We start from the raw sequence: 23,179 nt of genomic DNA on the forward strand, positions 1-23,179 counted from the left end.
TTTGGTCTTTTCCAACGGTTCACAATCATGTGGAAGACTTCCCGATGAAGTCCCCACTCTCCCGGGTGGAGGTTGTGCCTGCTGAGGAAGTCTGCTTCCCAGTTGTCCACTCCCGGAATGAACACTGCTGACAGTGCTATCACATGATTTTCCGCCCAGCGAAAAATCCTTGCAGTTTCTGCCATTGCCCTCCTGCTTCTTGTGCCGCCCTGTCTGTTTACGTGGGCGACTGCCGTGATGTTGTCCCACTGGATCAATACCGGCTGACCTTGAAGCAGAGGTCTTGCTAAGCTTAGAGCATTGTAAATTGCCCTTAGCTCCAGTATATTTATGTGGAGAAAAATCTCCAGACTTGATCACACTCCCTGGAAATTTTTTCCCTGTGTGACTGCTCCCCAGCCTCTCAGGCTGGCCTCCGTGGTCACAAGCATCCAATCCTGAATGCCGAATCTGCGGCCCTCTAGAAGATGAGCACTCTGTAACCACCACAGGAGAGACACCCTTGTCCTTGGAGATAGGGTTATCCGCTGATGCATCTGAAAATGCGATCCGGACCATTTGTCCAGCAGATCCCACTGAAAAGTTCTTGCGTGGAATCTGCCGAATGGAATCGCTTCGTAATAAGCCACCATTTTTTCCCAGGACTCTTGTGCAATGATGCACTGACACTTTTCCTGGTTTTAGGAGGTTCCTGACTAGCTCGGATAACTCCCTGGCTTTCTTCTCCGGGAGAAATACCTTTTTCTGGACTGTGTCCAGAACCATCCCTAGGAACAGCAGACGTGTCGTCGGAAACGGCTGCGATTTTGGATATTTAGAATCCACCCGTGCTGTCGTAGAACTACTTGAGATAGTGCTACTCCGACTTCCAACTGTTCTCTGGACCTTGCCCTTATCAGGAGATCGTCCAAGTAAGGGATAATTAAGACGCCTTTTCTTTGAAGAAGAATCATCATTTCGGCCATTACTTTGGTAAAGACCCGGGGTGCCGTGGACAATCCAAACGGCAGCGTCTGAAACTGATAGTGACAGTTCCGTACCACGAACCTGAGGTACCCTTGGTGAGAAGGGCAATTTGGGACATGGAGGTAAGCATCCTTGATGTCCAGGGACACCATATAGTCCCCTTCTTCCTGGTTCGCTATCACTGCTCTGAGTGACTCCATCTTGATTTGAACCTTTGTATGTAAGTGTTCAAAGATTTCCCATTTAGAATAGGTCTCACCGAGCCGTCTGGCTTCAGTACCACAATATAGTGTGGAATAATACCCCTTTCCTTGTTGTAGGATGGGTACTTTGATTATCACCTGCTGGGAATACAGCTTGTGAATTGTTTCCAATACTGCCTCCCTGTCGGAGGAAGACGTTGGTAAAGCAGACATCAGGAGCCTGCGAGGGGGAGATGTCTCGAATTTCCAGTCTGTACCCCTGGGATACTATTTGTAGGATCCAGGGGTCCACTTGCGAGTGAGCCCACTACGCGCTGAAACTCTTGAGACGACCCCCCACCGCACTTGAGTCCGCTTGTACGGCCCCAGCGTCATGCTGAGGACTTGGCAGAAGCTGTGGAGGGCTTCTGTTCCTGGGAATGGGCTGCCTGCTGCAGTCTTCTTCCCTTTCCTCTATCCCTGGGCAGATATGACTGGCCTTTTGCCCGCTTGCCCTTATGGGGACGAAAGGACTGAGGCTGAAAAGACGGTGTCTTTTTCTGCTGAGATGTGATTTGGGGTAAAAAAGGTGGATTTTCCAGCTGTTGCCGAGGCCACCAGGTCCGATGGACCGACCCCAAATAACTCCTCCCCTTTATACGGCAATACTTCCATGTGCCGTTTGGAATCTGCATCACCTGACCACTGTCGTGTCCATAAACATCTTCTGGCAGATATGGACATCGCACTTACTCTTGATGCCAGAGTGCAAATATCCCTCTGTGCATCTCGCATATATAGAAATGCATCCTTTAAATGCTCTATAGTCAATAAAATACTGTCCCTGTCAAGGGTATCAATATTTTCAGTCAGGGAATCCGACCAAGCCACCCCAGCGCTGCACATCCACCGCTGCTATGAAGTGTGCTGACAACAATGGCGCACAGCTGCAGTGCTGTGCGCTACCTTATGAAGACTGAAGAGTCTTCTGCCGCCGTTTCTGGACCTTCACTTTTCGGCATCTGCAAGGGGGGTCGGCGGCGCGGCTCCGGGACGAACCCCAGGGTGAGACCTGTGTTCCGACTCCCTCTGGAGCTAATGGTGTCCAGTAGCCTAAGAAGCCAATCCATCCTGCACGCAGGTGAGTTCACTTCTCTCCCCTAAGTCCCTCGTAGCAGTGAGCCTGTTGCCAGCAGGACTCACTGAAAATAAAAAACCTAACAAACTTTTACTCTAAGCAGCTCTTTAGGAGAGCCACCTAGATTGCACCCTTCTCGGCCGGGCACAAAAATCTAACTGAGGCTTGGAGGAGGGTCATAGGGGGAGGAGCCAGTGCACACCACCTGATCCTAAAGCTTTTACTTTTGTGCCCTGTCTCCTGCGGAGCCGCTAATCCCCATGGTCCTGACGGAGTCCCCAGCATCCACTTAGGACGTCAGAGAAATTACCACTACCTACGCGTTTCTCCCTAACGCACTAATGGTGTCAGTCGGACTTCATCAAGATACACGCTAGTCGGGTCAGTGCTGGATCTGTATACGCAGCAATTCAAAGAAGATATCCAAATGTCACATGAGCCATCTTCTGTAATGAGACTCTTTCCGGCGGCTTCTCAGATCAGCCACTTAAGTGCGAAAATGCAGCATCGGGCTAACATCGGTTGCACCATCAGACCTCGTTAAAAAATACACAGACGCTGGCTGTGACACCTCCACAAAACGGTTGTGTCACATCTGTATTTTAATCACCACTCTCAGTTTCCTCTCCGAAGCGGTCGCAGTCTGTCAGTCAATCACCCGGCATCTAAATCTGCGCTGCGCAAAAACATTGCGGCACATGCGCAGTAGACAAAACATTAGCCAGTTGTGAATAAATCGAAACTGCGTGTACCGCTTAATCAGGCCACTGTTCCAAGACTTACGAACATTAGGGTTGTGTATCAACAGTTTTGCCTATTTATGGTCAATGGCTTGTAACCATCATTGAGAAAACAGATTGTTGAGCCATTGATTGGCCAAACCACGGACTATTGCTAACCATCAGTGGTTGATGTACAACCCTAATCACAGTCTTGTGAAATGACACCTGCTTCAGTTATCAGGAGAACGCTGCTTCTATCACTAGAGCGATTCTGAATGTTTAGCAGTTAATGGAGACATCTAAATATCTGGTTTGTTTGTTTTTCAGTTGCTAAAACATGTCAATGACAACCTATGCGGGAAGAGGTGTTTACAGGTCTCCGTAACAAAATTCTGGTCTGCAAACGTCTTTTAGCCAAACACCCTGTTCCATAGACAGCACACGTAAAACCTGTATTTTGCAGCAGTGTAGTATGCTAGCACGAGGTACAAATTAAACTGCAGACTCAATGCTGAGCTTAATTGGAGGTCATTCTAGGTTAATTAACTGTTAGAGGCCATGAATAAGTGCCCAGATCTGCTCCAGTTTAATGCTTGGGGAAAATAGGAAATGTGTAAACATCCTCCAGAACAGGGAATTATGTTGTAAACCAGAATGGACGGCTAAACTGACCTTGGAACATTAACATAAAATGGAGATGCATTTTGTGCCAAAGTGTATTGTACAGTCTGCAGAATGTGATATTATAGACCTGAACTCTTATGTATGACGAGTTCATTGCATCTCTTAGATTGCAAGTACAATAGATCAGAGCCACGTTTACCCTGTGTTTCATGTCATTGTGCATTATTTGTATCATGATCCCTGCAATGTTCAGCGCCACACAACATGTCGGAACTTTCTAAGTAAAAGGACAATAAAGAACAGTCTCTTACTATGACATCTGCCTGTGTAATACATTTAGCACTGTTAGTTTCCATTCAGAAGGCAGGCCACAGGGAGCAATTACTCGTTTTACCACTTACTGTATTTATTTATTTATTACCAGTTATTTATATAGCGCACACATATTCCGCAGCGCTTTACAGAGAATATTTGCCCATTCACATCAGTCCCTGCCCCAGTGGAGCTTACAATCAATATTCCCTATCACATGTACACACAAACACACATTCACGCTAGGGTTAATTTGTGTTGGGATCCAATTGACCTACCAATATAATTTTGGATTGTGGGAGGAAACCGGAGTACCTGGAGGAAACCCCATGCAATTACGGGAAGAATATACAAACTCTGCACAGGTAGAGCCATGGTGGGAATCGAACCCACGACCTCAGTGCTGTGAGGCAGTAATGCTAACCATTACACCATCCGTACTGCCAGTTTGTCACAATCCTAGGCACAGCGATTCCCCAGATACGCCAATCTGCGAATCCCTGCCATGTGACACCGTTACTGGATACCTGAGCGCGTTCGTTAATTTCAACACGGTCACTGCCACCAGCCAAAGTACAAACGTTTAGGGTATGACTGAAGGCAAACTTATGGCTTTTGCCTGCACCTAGAATTATTAATATTTTGGTAACGCCTCTTTCAGGGAGTTGGGTTGGAAACACAACAGAAAACAGAGCTAAAATTGATTATTTAATTGGACACTTCAAAGCTTAAGTTACAGAAAAAGAAAGTTACAAGAATATAATGATAAAAAGGCAAAGTCACAGCAGAAAAGACAATTTCAAGGAAAATAAAAATAGGGATAGAAAACCCACCGATCCTAGCACATGCAGAGTGGAACGATGGGATAAAGTGAAGCCTCTTCAGCTATTCTGGACATTACAGAGACAGGGTGCTTCTCCTGACTCGCTTCTTTGATAATGATAATGTATTTAGAACAGAAATATACACGGTACTGTATATACACACAGATACATTTTTAGTAAAGTGTTTCTTAAATCAGGTCCTCTTGGAATCCTAACATTGTGTGGTTTCAAGTCATACTCTGGAATGATAAATAATTAGTACCATCTGTAGATTTATTGTCAGGCAATTAATGTACATGTGATCCGCTTGTTAGGGTTCCATGGAACTGGGGTTGAGAAACACTGATCTTGTGAATAAACAATGTTGGCCCTGTACCAACAGAATGAATAACTGTGTTGGAGAAGTTATCTGAACCCAACCACTGATGAAGTCAGAGCTGCCGCTTGCTATGCCAGTACGAAACGCGTTTGGGGAGATGCAGTAAAGGCTAGGTCTGGTATTCAGCAAATTATTCTCCTGTGGTGGATTAAATTAAGCTAAGCCTATTATATGTAACATATTGAGAGTTATTCAGATCCGGTAGCTATTGCTACGGCATGCAAAACGTACAGTACAGTACTTTGGTCATGCGCAAAGACGGTTCTTCACATGGGCGAATGGGTCCTGTGATGAAGGTAGCAGGACCAGAGCAGACTGTTAGTTAATGACAGTCTGCTGCCGTTTGGGGGGCGGGTGCGATTGGCAACGTGCTCAAGACTTAATTCAGCATGAAACGCAGCTACAGCAGCATCTGCATACTAAAGCCCTGTGAAGTGTACGCATGCGCAGCACCCGGCATCTCACTTGTGCGAATGGCACTGATTCACAGGCAGAGGCATTCGCAGGGCGGGAGGGGGCGTTGACTTGCAGTTTAAGGGGCGTCTCAGCGGCGTTGAGCAGGGCGCGGACCGACAACACGTGTGTGTCCAGAACGTTTATGGGGCGTGCCAAGGCGGCTGCATGACATCACATGCAGCCGCTGCGACCCTCAACATGCCCTCTGCCTACGCATCCTAGCTGAAAAGGCAGATGGCTACTCTAAATATGTGAAAGCATCACCACCGTGCAATGCTTTCGCATGTTCGCGCTGGGGGGGGGGGGGGGGGGGGGCTGTATCCGGTTTGCGGGGTGAGCTTACCCTGTGCTGGGCATCCCCCCGCATGTCAATGCACTGGATCATAGATGAATTTGTCCCACTGTTTGTGGCATGTCACCACTGTTTAAGGGAAGGGAAGAGGCCAGGGATCTCTGGGATAATGGTTTGGTTTCAGTATAGTTGCAGTGTGAAAATGCGTAAGATCATTTTCCGACTTCTTTCTGGAGGGGAAAGAAGGTGTCTAAGTATGCACAACACACCAAAATGGTCTAATAGCCATGCTTGTTTTCTCTCCAGAGAGGTAGGGATAAGGAGATAATTACATGTAACAGGGGCAAATGTAGGATATCTAGAGCTGGGTTTCCAAAAGCTTAATGTTAGAGCAAATGTGTCCAAGCCATGAACAGAGCATAATTAGCACAAAAACTATAGTCTGCCTCATACAAAGTAAAGTGTATGTAATATGTCAGACAGATACAGAACCAGCGATCACAGCAAGACATTAGAGGTGGCAATAGGGCCAGCCCGTCCGAATAGAATATATTCTCTTCTGGAAGTGGGCAGCATTAAACAATCCCAGTCACCTGCTCTGTGGCTCATCGGTGTAAGTCTGGGAACCTGGGGGTATCATCAGAAAAACCGGAGCACCAACCCTGGACATAAAATATTCACATTGACTTCTTTCCACATTAATAGCATATGTAATACAGTATTAATAATGGGCACATAGGGGGTAATTCAGAGTTGATCGCAGCAGCAAATTTGTTAGCAGTTGGGCAAAACTATGTGCACTGCAGGGGGGGGGGTCAGATATAACGTTTGCAGAGAGAGTTAGATCTGGGTGGGTTATTTTCTTTCTGTGCAGGGTAAATACTGTCTGCTTTACTTTTACACTGTAATTTAGATTTCAGTTTGAACACACCCCACCCAAATGTAGCTCTCTCTGCACATGTTATATCTGCCCCCCCCCCCCCCCCCCCCCTCTGCAGTGCACATGGGGGGTAATTCCAAGTTGATCGCTGCAGGATTTTTGATAGCAATTGGGCAAAACCATGTGCACCGCAGGGGAGGCAGATATAACATGTGCAGAGAGAGTTAGATTTGGGTGGGTTATTTTATTTCTGTGCAGGGTAAATACTGGCTGCTTTATTTTTACACTGCAATTTAGATTGCAGATTGAACACACCCCACCCAAATCTAACTCTCTCTGCACATGTTATATCTGCCTCCCCTGCAGTGCACATGGTTTTGCCCAATTGCTAACAAAAATCCTGCTGCGATCAACTTGGAATTACCCCCATGGTTTGCCCAACTGCTATCAAATTTGTTGCTGCGATCAACTCTGAATTAGGCCCTTAGTTAAATCATGTAAATAACATAAGTGGTCAGGAAAAGGTTAAACATCCCATAATAAATTCACATACATAATATAACCAGTAGGAGACAGAGCAGAGCTAAGCACACATTCTCCCTCCTCATGGTAAGACACCTGTCTCTTCTTGCAGGCTGCTGCTCTCTGGTCCAGTGTGCTAAGTGCTTAAACCCACAAACATAGCAGACTTGGTACTGTAGGAAAAGTTGTTTCATTCCTTATACTGCATGTTGAGCTCTAGTAAAACTGCATTATACACTATGCTGGTCATGAATGAAGTCGCTTGCAGGGCTGGGGGCAGGAACGATCCCGCCAACTGGAATCACTAACAGATGCACAATATATACATACATGCAGTATGCCCTAAAAAAAAAGAAAACTGTCCTTTAAAAAAAAAAAAAAAGGTGTAGTCAAATGCTCCAAAAGGGTTAAATGCTACAAAAGGGCTAAATGCTACAAAAGGGTTAAATGTGAAGAAGTCCTAAAGTCAAACGTAGCAAGTAAACAGAGTCCAGATCATTTGTGAGATCTTCCCAAATTCATTGTGATTATGATGGATGTATAATTTGCGCTGTTATTAGGAGACCAGATATAACAACAAGCTCTTATAATCATTTCTTTAGAAGGCAATGAGACTCATTTATAGTTTGCAAAACAAATAAAATGGTTTCTCGCTGCAATTATTGGACAATTTATCAGACCGCAAGAAGCAATTACACCCGGCGATATCCCATAGTTTGTGAGATTTCACACTTGATATATCACACACCGTGTCTTTATAGTTTCCAAATGTTTCAAAATGTGGACATTACTCTCCACCAAACCCTGCCACATTACATTTTTTAAAACTAATGTCTATTATGTTACATAAGCAATGTGACTACTTTATGTACAACTGGCAAAACTCATTCCATCGAGCAATTTGTTGAACATCGGGATGTTATTTGTTGCAGCCGTTTAATCAGCTTCCATCGGTTTCAATTTGCAATTTTAAGGAAATATGATTTTGCCAGAAACTCCAAGAAGAGCAGGCAGCATTGTTCTGCCTGGCCCCTCGCCAACAATCACTTAGGTTCTTCTACTTTTACGGGAAGAAGTAAAAGAAAAAAGGAAAAAAAAAAAAGTTGGGTTGATTAGAAATATTTGCATTGAAATCCAGCGGCGGTGAAAAAGGCTGAATCACCTTGTTCACATTGCAGACTATCGCTTTCCTTTGCATATCAAAGGGCACGGTTTGTGAGGATGCAAGAAGTGAGATGTAATTGTGAGCATGACAGCTAATTTACCGAGATAACTTTATGCGTTTTCCGCAGGTTAAGTCTGAAAACTATGATAGAAGACACAATGCAGTGAGCTGTCAAATCGCACAAGGAAAAGTGGCTCATTTTATAAACTGTATTTTTTAGATATTCTATAGTGTATTATGAGCCCTTCACAAATAACGGCCTGGACGTATATGGGTAAGGTTCTTCATTGGCCATTGAAGGTTTGATGGTCGTATTTAGCAACTTCCAGTTAAGGCCATCGGGCCAATTACGGCCCTCATTCCGAGTTGATCGCTCGCTAGCTGATTTTAGCAGCCGTGCAAACGCTAAGCCGCCGCCCTCTGGGAGTGTATCTTAGCTTAGCAGAAGTGCGAACGAAGGGATTGCAGCGCTGCTACAAAAAAAAAAAAGATTGTGCAGTTTCAGAGTAGCTTGAGACCTACTCTTAGCTTGCGATCACTTCAGACTATTTAGTTCCTGTTTCGACGTCACAAACACGTCCTGCGATCGCCAAGCCACGCCTACGTTTTTCTAGCCACTCCTGCGTTTTTATCTGGCACACCTGCATTTTTTTCACACACTCCCCGATAGTGGCTAGTTACCACCCAGAAACACCCACTTCCTGTCAATCACTCTGCGGCCAGCAGTGTGGCTGAAAAGCGCCGCTAGAGCTTGTGTAAAACTGCATCGGCTTTTGTGAAAGTACGTTGCGCGTGCGCAGTGCGCACCATACGCATGCGCAGAAGTGCCGATTTTTAGCCTGATTGCTGCGCTGCGAACAACGGCAGCTAGCGATCAACTCGGAATGAGGGCCTACACTTGTACAGCGCTCCCGGAGCTAAATGTGGATATTCGCATGCATTGCCAAGTTGCACTCATCTACACAACTACTCCGCCCCTATCTTTCTGTGCCCGCAGCCCTTATACCTATGTCTAAAATCAGACGGATTTCTCAGCACGCACAAGCTGCAGTTCCACCCTCACCAAAACTCAGCCTATGGGGTGAATTTACTATGGTGGGAGGTTTTTTTTTTTAGAACTGGTGATGTTACCCATAGCAACCAATCAGATTTTATATATTATCTTCTAGAAGCAGCTATGAGCAACATCACCAGTTCTAAAAAAAAATCCCACCTTAGTAAATTTACCCCTGTGTGTGAGCACTTCATAGTCCCCCAGTAATGTCCATTCAGCCACAAGTTCAGATGATACTCAGATACGCAAGATGCAGAGCGGAACTGCGTGTAACAATGAATCTGCCCCCCAGGTGCGAGGAGAACTTCTGTTCTGGCAGCAACTGAACATATGGATCTACAAATACTCACAGTCTTCATTCCAAAAAGGAACTATTTACAAGGATAAGTTACAGAAAACTTTTGATTGTTGCCCACGTATCCCTTACAGCAGTGGTTTCCAAGCCGAGTGCCATGGGACCCTGTGATGCCAATAAGCAGTTGCAGGGGTGCCATGTTTGGTGATCCAGGACCAAATCAAATTATTAATGGCAAAACATCGCTGAAAAGAAACTTTTGGCCTGGGGTGTACCATGAACTGCGGATACTTTAGGGCGCGGTGATTCAAGCAAGTTTGGGAACCACTGCTATAAAATAAACAGGATTTTACTGTTCAGAAACCAACCGGGAAATATTTGCTTCCTGTGGTAGCGTTCAGGTGGCACAGGGCTGGTTTAGATTTGATGTACCTCTCCGCAAGTGTTTATATCATATTGCCAAGATTGAATTCAACCCTAATTGAGTTGGTGAATATTAACAATATGTAAATAAACACAATGAAGAAAATAACAGGAAAAATAGTGCAACAGTCCTGGGACTCCCAGACTACCTCCACAATACCCAAAGTGACAGCACAGACCCTTATCCTACATATAAACAGTACGGGTCGTGCAGCTCACAAGAACCTCAATCACTTGTAACTCTTCAACTTTAGGACCGTGGCTTGGTCTTTCCACAAATCCAGGAGTAGGGGTGGGGGGGGGGGGGGGCTCCTTTATATCCTGGAGCAGGACTAATATGCCTCCTTTATATCCTGGAGTGGGACTGACATGTCTCATTAACACCCAGGAGTGGGGCTGACATGTCTCATTTACACCCAGGAGTGGGGCTGACATGCCTCCTTTACACCCAGGAGTGGGGCTGACATGTCTCATTTACATCCAGGAGTGGGGCTGACACGCCTCCTTTACACCCAGGTGTGGGGCTGACACGCCTCCTTTACACCCAGGAATGGGGCTGACATGCCTCTTTTACATCCAGGAATGGGGCTGACACACCTCCTTTACATCCAGGAGTGGGGCTGACATGCCTCCTTTACACCCAGGAATGGGGCTGACACACCTCCTTTACACCCAGGAGTGGGGCTGACACGCCTCCTTTACACCCAGGAGTGGGGCTGACATGCCTCCTTTCAGGGCTGTTTCTAGCCAATTTGGCTCCCAGTGTGAAATTTAAATATGCCCCCCCCCCCCCCCCCCCCGCTTTGAAATAAAAAAAAATGCGCCCCCATAGATATAAAGAATATCAATTTGCGTGGCCTTGCTAAAATGGGCATGGTATCTCTAAAATGGGCAGGTGTCTCACCTGAAAAGACTACCTTGCACCCCAGTTTTTGACCCTGCACCAACAGATCACAGCAACCACAGGGAAAAAAAAACATTCCACCGTATTAAGCCCCACACAGTAATGCCCCTGCACCATATTATGCCACACACCGCAATGACCTTGATACATTATGCCCTACAGTAAAGCTTCTAATTACTTTTACATTACCTACTCGTTGCCAAGGGTTTCACGTGTTGGGTGTCCTGCTATTTGCCAGGGGTTTCATGCTCTAGGATCCATGCTGGTTGCCAGGGGTTTCATGCTCTGGGATCCATGCTGGTTGCCAGGGGTTTCATGCTCTGGGATCCATGCTGGTTGCCAGGGGTTGCATGATCTGGGATCCATGCCGGTTGCCAGGGGTTTCATGCTCTGGGATCCATGCCGGTTGCCAGGGGTTTCATGCTCTGGGATCCATGCTGGTTGCCAGGGGTTGCATGATCTGAGGTCCATGCTGGTTGCCAGGGGTTTCATGCTCTGGGATCCATGCTGGTTGCCAGGGTTGCATGATCTGGGATGGGTGTCATGATCATTGCCAGGGCTGTGTAATGCCACTTGCGAGGGCTGTGCGAGTGCTCTCAGCACACCATCACCTCCCTGTCTGTCATATCTCAGCACACCATCACCTCCCCATGTCGTCTCTCAGCACACCATCAGCATGCATAGTCTCCCCCTTCATTCTATGGGGGGTATCCAATTACCCACTGTCAATGACCGCTGGGGTAATTGTATCGCTGGGGGCTACCCAATTAGCTCTGATGCCAGCATTTATCAGGGATTATGCATCCGGTGTCTCAGGCACCGGAAGCATAATCCGCGATAAGTGTCCTGCCAGAGCTGCGCTAACGCATGGGATTGGGGACTTATCCCTGTTCCCATGTATTATCGCATGATCACGGGTCCAATTTCGGCCAATAAAAATGGCCTGTAATTGGATACCGCAATAATGACCATTGGTCATTAATCGTGATGACCGGCCGTTTTTATCGTGCGAAACCGCATCAGGGATAATTGTATACCCACCTATGTCTCCCTGTGTCCCTTCCCCCTTCATTATTGCTTCACTATGTCCTCCCCCTTATTCTATGCCTCCGTGTGTATCCCCCCTCCCCCTTCACTCTTTGCCTCTCTGTCGTCGTCCCCTTATTCTATGCTTCTCTGTGTACCCCCTTCATTCTGTGCCTGTGTGTGCCCCCCCTTATTGTATGCCTGTGTGTACCCCCCTCCCCCTTCATTCTGTGCCTGCGTGCCCCCTTATTGTATGCCTCTGTGTGTACCCCCCTCCTCTTTCATTCTGTACCTGTGTGCCCCCCTTATTCTATGCCTCTGTGTACCCCCCTCATTCTGTGCCTGTGTGTGCCCCCCCTTATTCTATGCCTCTGTGTGTACCCCCTCCCCTTCATTCTGTGCCCCCACCTTATTCTATGCCTCTGTGTGTACCCCCTCCCCTTTATTCTGTGCCTGTGTGTGCCCCCCACCTTATTCTATGCCTCTGTGTGTGTACCCCCTCCCCTTCATTCTGTGCCTGTGTGTGCCCCCCACCTAATTCTATGCCTCTGTGTGTGTACCCCCTCCCCTTCATTCTGTGCCTGTGTGTGCCCCCCACCTAATTCTATGCCTCTGTGTGTGTACCCCCTCCCCTTCATTCTGTGCCTGTGTGTGCCCCCCACCTTATGCTATGCCTCTGTGTGTACCCCCTCCCCTTCATTCTGTGCCTGTGGGCACCCCCCCCCCCCGCCTCCGTATTCTCTGCCTCTCTGTGTGTCAGCCCCCCCCCCCCCCCCCCCCCCTTCCCCACCACTCAAATTCAGCAAGGACAGAGGAGATACTAAAAGAGATGACTCTCTGGTCTGGAGCAGGGGGGGATGGTGAGGACTGAATGCAGACAGAAGCACAGGTAGTGTGACGCTGGCATCACGGTCATGCTCCCGGCAGCAGCCCTAGCAAGGAGGGAGGCTAGGAGCTGCTGTAGTAACACCGCCGAGCACAACGGCGGGTATTGCTCGGCGGCGGATTTGTGTCAGGTGGCGGCTGCGGTATAATGGTGGTGGGCGAGCGGGATCGATGCACCGGGGATCCTGCTTGCCCCATGGTTTTTACGTCACTGCTCTCCTGCCTAGTACTCCGTTTGGGGGGCGAAGCTTCGTGGAATGACGCGGAACTCTGTCGCCCCGGAGTACTCGGGAAGAGGAGTGATGAGGGGGAGCTGTGAAGGGATAAAGTGCTGCAGTGGGCGCCCCGTGCGGTTGCACGGCTCCTCCGCCGCAAGAAACAGCACTGTCTTCTTTACACCCAGGAGTGGGGCAAACATGCCTCTTTTATACTTCAGGAGTGGGGCAGACATGCCTCCTTTACACCCAGGAGTGGGGCAGACATGCCTTCTTTACACCCTGGAGTGGGGCTGATATCACTCCTTTATATCCTGGAGTGGGGCAGACATGCCTCCTTTATACTCAGGGGTGGGACTGGCATGCCTCCTTTATACTCAGAAGTAGGGCTGACATGCCTCCTTTATATCCTGGAGTCGGGTAGACATGCCTCCTTTACACCCAGGGGTGGGACTGACATGTCTCCTTTACATCCAGGAGTGGGGCTGACAAGCCTCCTTTACACCCAGGAGTGGGGCAGACATGCCTCCTTTACACCCAGGAGTGGGGCAGACATGCCTCCTTTACATCCAGGAGTGGGGCTGATATGCCTCCTTTACATCCAGGAGTGGGGCTGATATGCCTCCATTACACCCAGGAGTGGGGCAGACATGCCTCCTTTACATCCAGGAGTGGGGCTGATATGCCTCCTTTACATCCAGGAGTGGGGCTGATATGCCTCTTTTACACCCAGGAGTGGGGCAGACATGCCTCCTTTACATCCAGGAGTGGGGCTGATATGCCTCCATTACACCCAGGAGTGGGGCTGATATGCCTCCATTACACCCAGGAGTGGGGCTGATATGCCTCCTTTACATCCAGGAGTGGGGCTGATATGCCTCCTTTACATCCAGGAGTGGGGCTGATATGCCTCTTTTACATCCAGGAGTGGGGCTGATATGCCGCCTTTACATCCAGGAGTGGGGCTGACATGCCTCCTTTACATCCAGGAGTGGGGCTGACATGCCTCCTTTACACACAGGAAATGGGCAGACATGCCTCCTTTACACCCAGAGGTGGAGCAGACATGCCTCCTTTATATCAAGGAATGGAGAGGACATGCGTCCTTTGGTGGTATAGCAGCCTTCCAAGTTAGAAGACAAAATGTAAAAAAACAAAAAACTACGTGGCCTTTTTACTAACATGTGGTTCAGTCATGCACAGTGGCACTGAAAGAGTAGTAATTCCACCAATTCAAAAGACATTGGAGTCTATTCAAGCAGTGAAAAGAGTAGAGAAAAAGCTCAGTGGAGAAGTTGCCCATGGTAACCAATCGGATATCTGCCTTACATTTTAAAGGCTTCCTTCAAAGCTGATTGGTTGCCATAGGCAACTTCTCCACTGGTCCTTTCTTCACTCTTTTCACTGCTTCAGGAACAGACCCCTGAGTCAAGTAAAATAAAGGCTTCCTTCAAAGAACCAATCTGAGATGACCACAACAGAACAAGTACTGCAGTGTTTATTAAATAGATTTCCCCACTCTTTGCTTTCACTGTCGTTACTTTAATGCATGGAGCATTTCGTTCTTTGATAAATATAGTGATTTTCACAAAACCTGAAAGATAGGAATATCTGGGATAATACAAAATAACTGATGAACTCAGTCATACTCGTCCATACAGAGCACGATGTCGCATAGCGATCTGATGTTGCCTAGTACAGGGGGTGTGGCCAAGTATAAGGGGGAGGGGATGAGAGTGTTTACTATGCATTGCAAACCAGAGTTCCCTTTACATACTGCAGGGGGCGTAGCCATGCTATCTTGGGAGTGTGGCTGTGCCTCCCTGGGATCATGGGCAGGTGTAAAGCCCCGTAGTAAGTTTGTCCAGGTGCAGAGTTACTTGCTCTCTTTTGCTTTACTCGCAGCTCAGAATCAGGCCCACTGCCACAAGAATTATAACAAAACACACCTTAAGCTACTATCACCCTTTAGCTAAAGGTAGTGACCTAATAACACAAAGAAAATGTCTATACTGATCCAACGCCTATGGCCAATGCACTTGAATAGTTTGCCTGCATGTCAAAAACATGTCTGCTATTGCACAGAATCTTCTAAGGCAATGGCTCCCAAACTCGGTCATCAAGGCACCCTAAGGTTGGGTACACACCGAGGCGACAAAGCCCCTCACCCGCCGTTGCATCTACAGAGCGGATGATTAGGTAAGCATACACCTTTACCAATCGGCCGTTCACTATGATGAGTCACACGTCACAACTGGGCGAGCAATTGCATGCGCCAGCCCAGCTGTGATGTCAGTGTACGGGCGGTCAACAGGTCGCCCATACACACAGCCAGGCATGCCAATAGATCTGTAAGATATATCTGCATCGGCAGTGCTGCAGGGCCGATGAAATAGGTTTGTGAACGACGTTGTTCAGACTTATTGGGTGTACACACCCACCAATCCACTACAGATATATAGTAGTCTATTTACTAAGCCTTGAGTGGAGATAAAGTGGACAGAGATAAAGTACCAATCAGCTCCTGTCATTTTTTCAATCCCAAACTGATTGACTGATACTTTATCTCCATCCAAGGCTTAATAGATAAACCCCAGTGTTTGCTGCTCGAAGGAACGATATATCAGTGTAGTGTTAACCTAGCATAACTGTCCATGTTTTCAGGATATCCATTCTTGAGCAAAGGTGACTTAATTAGTGAACTGGAATGCTGACTGTTAGGGGGGCATGAGGATGAAGTTAGTTATATATTGCACTTGCTGTATTCTTTTTCTTAGAATCAAAGACAAAAGGCCACAGTAGTGCAATATACATATAGGGGGGATTCAACTGGCCGCAAAATCCTGCTTTCATGATAAAAAACAGGGGTTTTTATTATGACCCACAAAAAGACGCTATTCAATTGTACAAAAAAAAAAAAGACAGGCAATAATTCTCCATAGGTTTACTGGAAATGTCTTTATACCACTTCCTGAGCAAGTGAAAAGTTGGGAAAAATCCCTATTTTAATGGAAATTTTTCAGGATTTGATTCAGAACCCCTGGGACACCCTGAATGACTAATTAGGCACTTAAAATTTTTGGACTATTTTTAATTGCCCAATAATGACATGTAATATTCAGAGTGATATAGTGCAAAATGATGGAAATTGGGGTACAAGTTATGGGACAGGTATATTGTGAATTTTGAGTGTGACAAGTGTTTTTAGGTTTGCAGTTGGGAGTAATCATTTTTTTTGTTTTGGAACTTTTTTTTTTAGAGTGGCTTAAAATGAATCACACATTTATTTATTTATTAACAGTTTCTTATATAGCGCAGCAAATTCCATTGCGCTTTACAACTGGACACAATTAGAAGACAAGACTGGGTAAAAACAAACAGTCATAGAGGTAGGAGGGCCCTGCTCGCAAGCTTAGATACTTATAGCCATTTTTATGTACCCCAAATGTAATTTGAACACTTACAGTATTTTGCACAAAAACACTTTCTATCATGTTTTCACTTTTTAAAAAGAAATGCACATAACAGCCATCTGACCCAATTTAAGTATCCCATATACTTTTGTTATGACCCCTGATACACTTCTACACGGTTACCCTATATTAGTTTAGGTTTTTTTGGGTACAGGCAGATTTCCCCATTTTCACTGGTTTTGCTGTCAAGAATTATCATGCGAATCCCATTTTTGCACATTTGCAATTGGACAGGTCAAAAAATGAGAGCGCACATACTGGTGAAAAGCCACTTTTGCGTCACTTTCCGCACGATCTACGCAAAAAGTTGATCTGCGATAAATTACCATGTTATCAATGTTTTATTCCCACTAAAAATTTCAAAGTTAACAGATAAAGTTAAAAAATATATATATATTTGTGTATCAAATTTATTTATATGTACTGAAAAAAAAATGTTCTGATCACCATAGTAGATCCCAAGCACAGACACAAAGTTTTTTTTCTTATTGTATGAGCTCTAAGCCGTGCTCTGCCCGGACTCCATTTCTTTACCTGTTGCTTAGCAACCAAAAGCGGCAATAGCCAGACCGTGGACAGTTCCATCATCTGCACCGCAGCAGGTTTTTAAAGAGTTCAACTGGGGTAAATGAAATAATAACAGAGGTTGCTAATTAGCAGAGCACGGTGTCTAATGAAGATTGTTCATTAAATCCAAGAAAAGAGCCAGATGTGGGAGAACGCCACGTTCCGAAAAAGCTACAACTTTTACAGTTATAATGCTGATGAAGTACAGTAGTTGATTGTAGATTTTAGGGGACATTTACTAAGTAGTGATAAGAGCGGAAAGTGAGCCAGTGGAGAAGTTGCCCATGGCAACCAATCAGCACTGAAGTAACATCTATAGTTTGCATACTATAAAATGATACAGAGCTGCTGATTGGTTGATGGGGCAACTTCTCCACTGGCTCACTTCTCCGCTCTTATCACTGCTTAGTAAATGTCCCCCATAGAGCACTGGCACTGCATCTCAGGGGTGATAAAGGACTGCGTGCAGAACAGCTGCATGCAAAAAATAAGATTTTACTCACCGGTAAATCTATTTCTCGTAGTCCGTAGTGGATGCTGGGAACTCCGTAAGGACCATGGGGAATAGCGGCTCCGCAGGAGACTGGGCACAACTAAAGAAAGCTTTAGGTCACCTGGTGTGCACTGGCTCCTCTCACTATGACCCTCCTCCAAGCCTCAGTTAGGACACTGTGCCCGGACGAGCTGACATAATAAGGAAGGATTTTGAATCCCGGGTAAGACTCATACCAGCCACACCAATCACACCGTATAACTCGTGATACTATACCCAGTTAACAGTATGAATATAACTGAGCCTCTCAACAGATGGCTCAACAATAACCCTTTAGTTAGGCAATAACTATATACAAGTATTGCAGACAATCCGCACTTGGGATGGGCGCCCAGCATCCACTACGGACTACGAGAAATAGATTTACCGGTGAGTAAAATCTTATTTTCTCTGACGTCCTAGTGGATGCTGGGAACTCCGTAAGGACCATGGGGATTATACCAAAGCTCCCAAACGGGCGGGAGAGTGCGGATGACTCTGCAGCACCGAATGAGAGAACTCCAGGTCCTCCTCAGCCAGGGTATCAATTTTGTAGAATTTAGCAAACGTGTTTGCCCCTGACCAAGTTGCAGCTCGGCAAAGTTGGAAAGCCGAGACCCCTCGGGCAGCTACCCAAGATGAGCCCACCTTCCTTGTGGAATGGGCTTTTACAGATTTTGGCTGCGGTAGTCCAGCCGCAGAATGCGCCAGCTGAATTGTGCTACAAATCCAGCGAGCAATAGTCTGCTTAGAAGCAGGAGCACCCAGTTTGCTGGGTGCATACAGGATAAACAGCGAGTCAGTTCTCCTGACTCTAGCCGTCCTGGAAACATAATTTTTCAAGGGCCTGACTACGTCCAGTAACTTGGAATCCTCCAAGTCCCTAGTAGCCGCAGGCACTACAATAGTTGGTTCAAGTGAAAAACTGATATCACCTTAGGGAGAAACTGGGGACGAGTCCTCAATTCTGCCCTATCCATATGGAAAATCAGATAAGGACTTTTATATGACAAAGCCGCCAATTCTGATACACGCCTGGCCGAAGCCAAGGCCAATAACATGACCACTTTCCGCGTGAGATATTTTAGATCCACGGTTTTTAGTGGCTCACACCAATGTGATTTTAAGAAACTCAACACCACGTTGAGAACCCAAGGTGCCACTGGAGGCACAACCGGGGGCTGAATATGCAGCACTCCTTTTACAATGTCTGAACTTCAGGTACTGAAGCTAGTTCTTTTTGGAAGAAAATCGACAGAGCCGAGATCTGTACCTTAATGGAGCCTAATTTTAGGCCCATAGACACTCCTGCTTGTAGGAAATGCAGAAATCGACCTAGTTGAAATTCCTCTGTTGGGGCCTTTTTGGCCTCACACCAAGCAACATATTTTCGCCATATGCGGTGATAATGTTTTGCAGTTACATCTTTCCTGGCTTGAATCAGCGTAGGAATGACTTCCTCCGGAATGCCCTTTTCCTTTAGGATCCGGCGTTCAACCGCCATGCCGTCAAAACGTAGCCGCGGTAAGTCTTGGAACAGACAGGGCCCCTGCTGCCGCAGGTCCTGTCTGAGCGGCAGAGGCCATGGGTCCTCTGATATAATTTCTTGAAGTTCTGGGTACCAAGCTCTTCTTGGCCAATCCGGAACCACGAGTATCGTTCTTACTCCTCGCCTTCCTATTATTCTCAGTACCTTTTGTATGAGAGGCAGAGGGAGGAACACATAAACCGACTGGTACACCCACGGTGTTACCAGAGCGTCCACAGCTATCGCCTGAGGGTCCTTTGACCTGGCGCAATATCTTTTATAGCTTTTTGTTGAGGCGGGACGCCATCATGTCCACCTGTGGCCTTTCCCAATGGTGTACAATCCTTTGGAAGACTTCTGGATGAAATCCCCACTCTCCCGGGTGGAGGTCGTGTCCGCTGAGAAGATCTGCTTCCCAGTCGTCCACTCCGGGAATGAACACTGCTGACAGTGTTAACACATGATTTTCCGCCCATCTGAGAATCCTTGTGGCTTCTGCCATCGCCATCCTGCTTCTTGTGCCGCCCCGTTGGTTTACATGGGCGACTGCCGTGACGTTGTCTGATTGGATCAGTACCGGCTGGATTTGAAGCAGAGGCCTTGCCTGACTCAGGGCACTGTAAATGGCCCTCAGTTCCAGAATATTTATGTGTAGGGAAGTCACTTGACTTGACCAAAGTCCCTGGAAGTTTTTTCCCTGTGTGACTGCCCCCCAGCCTCAAAGGCTGGCATCCATGGTCACTAGGACCTAGTCCTGTATGCCGAACCTGCGGCCCTCTTGCATGGAACCTGCCGAATGGGATTGCTTCGTAGGAAGCTACCATTTTTTCCCAGGACTCGCGTGCAATGATGCACCGATACCTGTTTTTGCTTCAGGAGGTCTCTGTGGCCATTACCTTGGTAAACACCCTCGGTGCCATGTACAGTCCAAACGGCAGTGTCTGGACTTGGTAATGGTAATCCTGTACCACAAATCTGAGGTACTCCTGGCGAGGATGGTAAATGGGGACATGCAGGTAAGCATCCTTGATGTCCCGGGATCCCATGTAATCCCCCTCGTCCAGGCTTGCAATAACCGCCCTGAGCGATTCCATCTTGAACTTGAATTTTTTTATGTATGTGTTCAAGGATTTTAAATATAAAATGGGTCACACCGAACCATGCGGTTTCGGTACCCCAAACCGTGTGGAATAGTAATCCCGTCCTTGTTGAAGTAGGGGCACCTTGAGTATTACCTGCTGGGAATACAGCTTATTAATTGCCTCTAGCGCAGCCTCCCTGCCTGAGGGAGTTGTCGGCAAGGCATATTTGAGGAAACGGCAGGGGGGAGACATCTCGAATTCCAGCTTGTACCCCTGAAATACTACTTGAATGAAACAGGGATCCACCTGTGAGCGAGCCCACTGATCGCTGAAATTTTTGAGACGGCCCCCCACCGTACCTGGCTACACCTGTGGAGCCCCCGCATCATGCTGTGGACTCAGAGGAAACGAGAGAAGAATTTTGATTCTGGGAACAGGCTGACTGGTGCAGCTTTTTCCCTCTCCCCATGTCTCTGTACAGAAAGGAAGCGCCTTTGACCCGCTTGCTTTTCTGAAGCCGAAAGGACTATACCTGATAATACAGTGCTTTCTTAGTCTGTGAGGAAACCTGAGGTAATGGATACGAGGTCCCAGAGACCATCCCCAAATAATTCCTCACCCTTATAAGGCAGAGTCTCTATGCGCCTTTTAAAGTCAGCATCACCTGTCCAGTGACAGGTCTCTAATACCCTCCTGACAGAATGGACATTACATTCATTTTTGGATGCCAGCCGGCAAAATATCCCTCTGTGCATCCCTCATATATAAGACGACGTCTTTAATATGTTCTCATGTGTGACAGGGTCACCGACCACGCTGCAGCAGCACGATCTGCAGGTCTCAGTCTAGTACCTGAGTGTGTAAATACAGACTTCAGGATAGCCTCCTGCTTTTTATCAACAGGTACCTTCAAAGTGGTCGTTCCTAAAACGGCAGTGCCACCTTTTTTGACAACCGTGTGAGCGCCTTATCCACCCTAGGGGATATCTCCCAGCGTAACTTATCCTCTGGCGGGAAAGGGTACGCCATCAGTAACTTTTTAGAAATTACCAGTTTCTTATCGGGGGGAACCCACGCTTTTCACACACTTCATTCATTCATCTGATGGGGGAACAAAACACTGCCTGCTTTTTCTCCCCAAACATAAAACCCTTTTTTAGTGGTACTTGGGTTAATGTCAGAAATGTGTAACACATTTTTTATTGCCGGGATTAAGTCACGGATGTTCCTAGTGGATTGTGTATATGTCTCAACCTTGTCGACACTGGAGTCAGACTCCGTGTCGACATCTGTGTCTGCCATCTGAGTGAGCGGGCGTTTTTTTTGAGCCCCTGATGGCCTTTGAGACGCCTTGGCAGGCGCGGACTGAGAAGCCGGCTGTCCCACAGCTGTTACGTCATCCACCCTTTTATGTAAGGAGTTGACACTGTCGGTTAATACCTTTCACCTAACCATCCACTCTGGTGTCGGCCCCACAGGGGGCGACATCACATTTATCGGCATCTGCTCCGTCACCATATAAGCCTCCTCATTAAACATGTCGACACAGCTGTACCGACACAACGCACACACACAGGGAATGCTCTGACTGAGGACAGGACCCCACAAAGCCCTTTGGGGAGACAGAGAGAGAGTATGCCAGCACACACCAGAGCGCTATATAATGTGGGGATTAACACTATAACTGAGTGAAATTTCCCCAATAGCTGCTTGTATATATAATATTGCGCCTAAATTTAGTGCCCCCCCTCTCTTTTTAACCCCTTGAGCCTGAAAACTACAGGGGAGAGCCTGGGGAGCTTTCTTCCAGCTGCACTGTGAAGAGAAAATGGCGCCAGTGTGTCTGAGGGAGATAGCTCCGCCCCTTTTTCGCGGACTTTTCTCCCGCTTTTTTCTGGATTCTGGCAGGGGTATTTACCACATATATAGCCTCTGGGGCTAAATATTGTGGTATTTTTGCCAGCCAAGGTGTTAATATTGCTGCTCAGGGCGCCCCCCCCCCAGCGCCCTGCACCCTCAGTGACCGGAGTGTGAGGTGTACATGAGGAGCAATGGCGCACAGCTGCAGTGCTGTGCGCTACCTTGGTGAAGACTGATGTCTTCTGCCGCCGATTTTCCGGACCTCTTCTTGCTTCTGGCTCTGTAAGGGGGGCGGCGGCGCGGCTCCGGGACCGAACACCAAGGACTGGGCCTGCGGTCGATCCCTCTGGAGCTAATGGTGTCCAGTAGCCTAAGAAGCCCAATCCGGCTGCAAGCAGGCGAGTTCGCTTCTTCTCCCCTTAGTCCCTCGCTGCAGTGAGCCTGTTGCCAGCAGGTCTCACTGAAAATAAAAAACCTAAATCTATACTTTCTTTCTAAGGGCTCAGGAGAGCCCCTAGTGTGCATCCAACCTCGGCCGGGCACAAAATCTAACTGAGGCTTGGAGGAGGGTCATAGTGGGAGGAGCCAGTGCACACCAGGTGACCTAAAGCTTTCTTTAGTTGTGCCCAGTCTCCTGCGGAGCCGCTATTCCCCATGGTCCTTACGGAGTTCCCAGCATCCACTAGGACGTCAGAGAAATGGGGCATCTGGGGTCACTATAATACTGCACTTAGACAGCCAGCATTTCTTGTTATCTGCCGATCTTCAATTCAGTATTTCTAATAAATAAAAAATGTATACACTAAACCACGTCATACAGAAAAGCTAGAAACATTATGCCCTATCAGAACGTAAATAGTGTTAGAAGGAGAC

General features: G+C 47.1%; 1 protein-coding gene across 2 annotated transcripts in view; it reads right to left on the minus strand.

The window, feature by feature from the left end:
* Positions 1-23,179, minus strand: part of DOCK1 (dedicator of cytokinesis 1) — a 649,074-nt gene that overhangs the window by 250,568 nt on the left and 375,327 nt on the right. The window lies entirely within an intron of this gene.

Source organism: Pseudophryne corroboree, chromosome 3 (assembly GCF_028390025.1).
Source record: "Pseudophryne corroboree isolate aPseCor3 chromosome 3, aPseCor3.hap2, whole genome shotgun sequence".
Classification (NCBI taxonomy): domain Eukaryota; kingdom Metazoa; phylum Chordata; class Amphibia; order Anura; family Myobatrachidae; genus Pseudophryne; species Pseudophryne corroboree.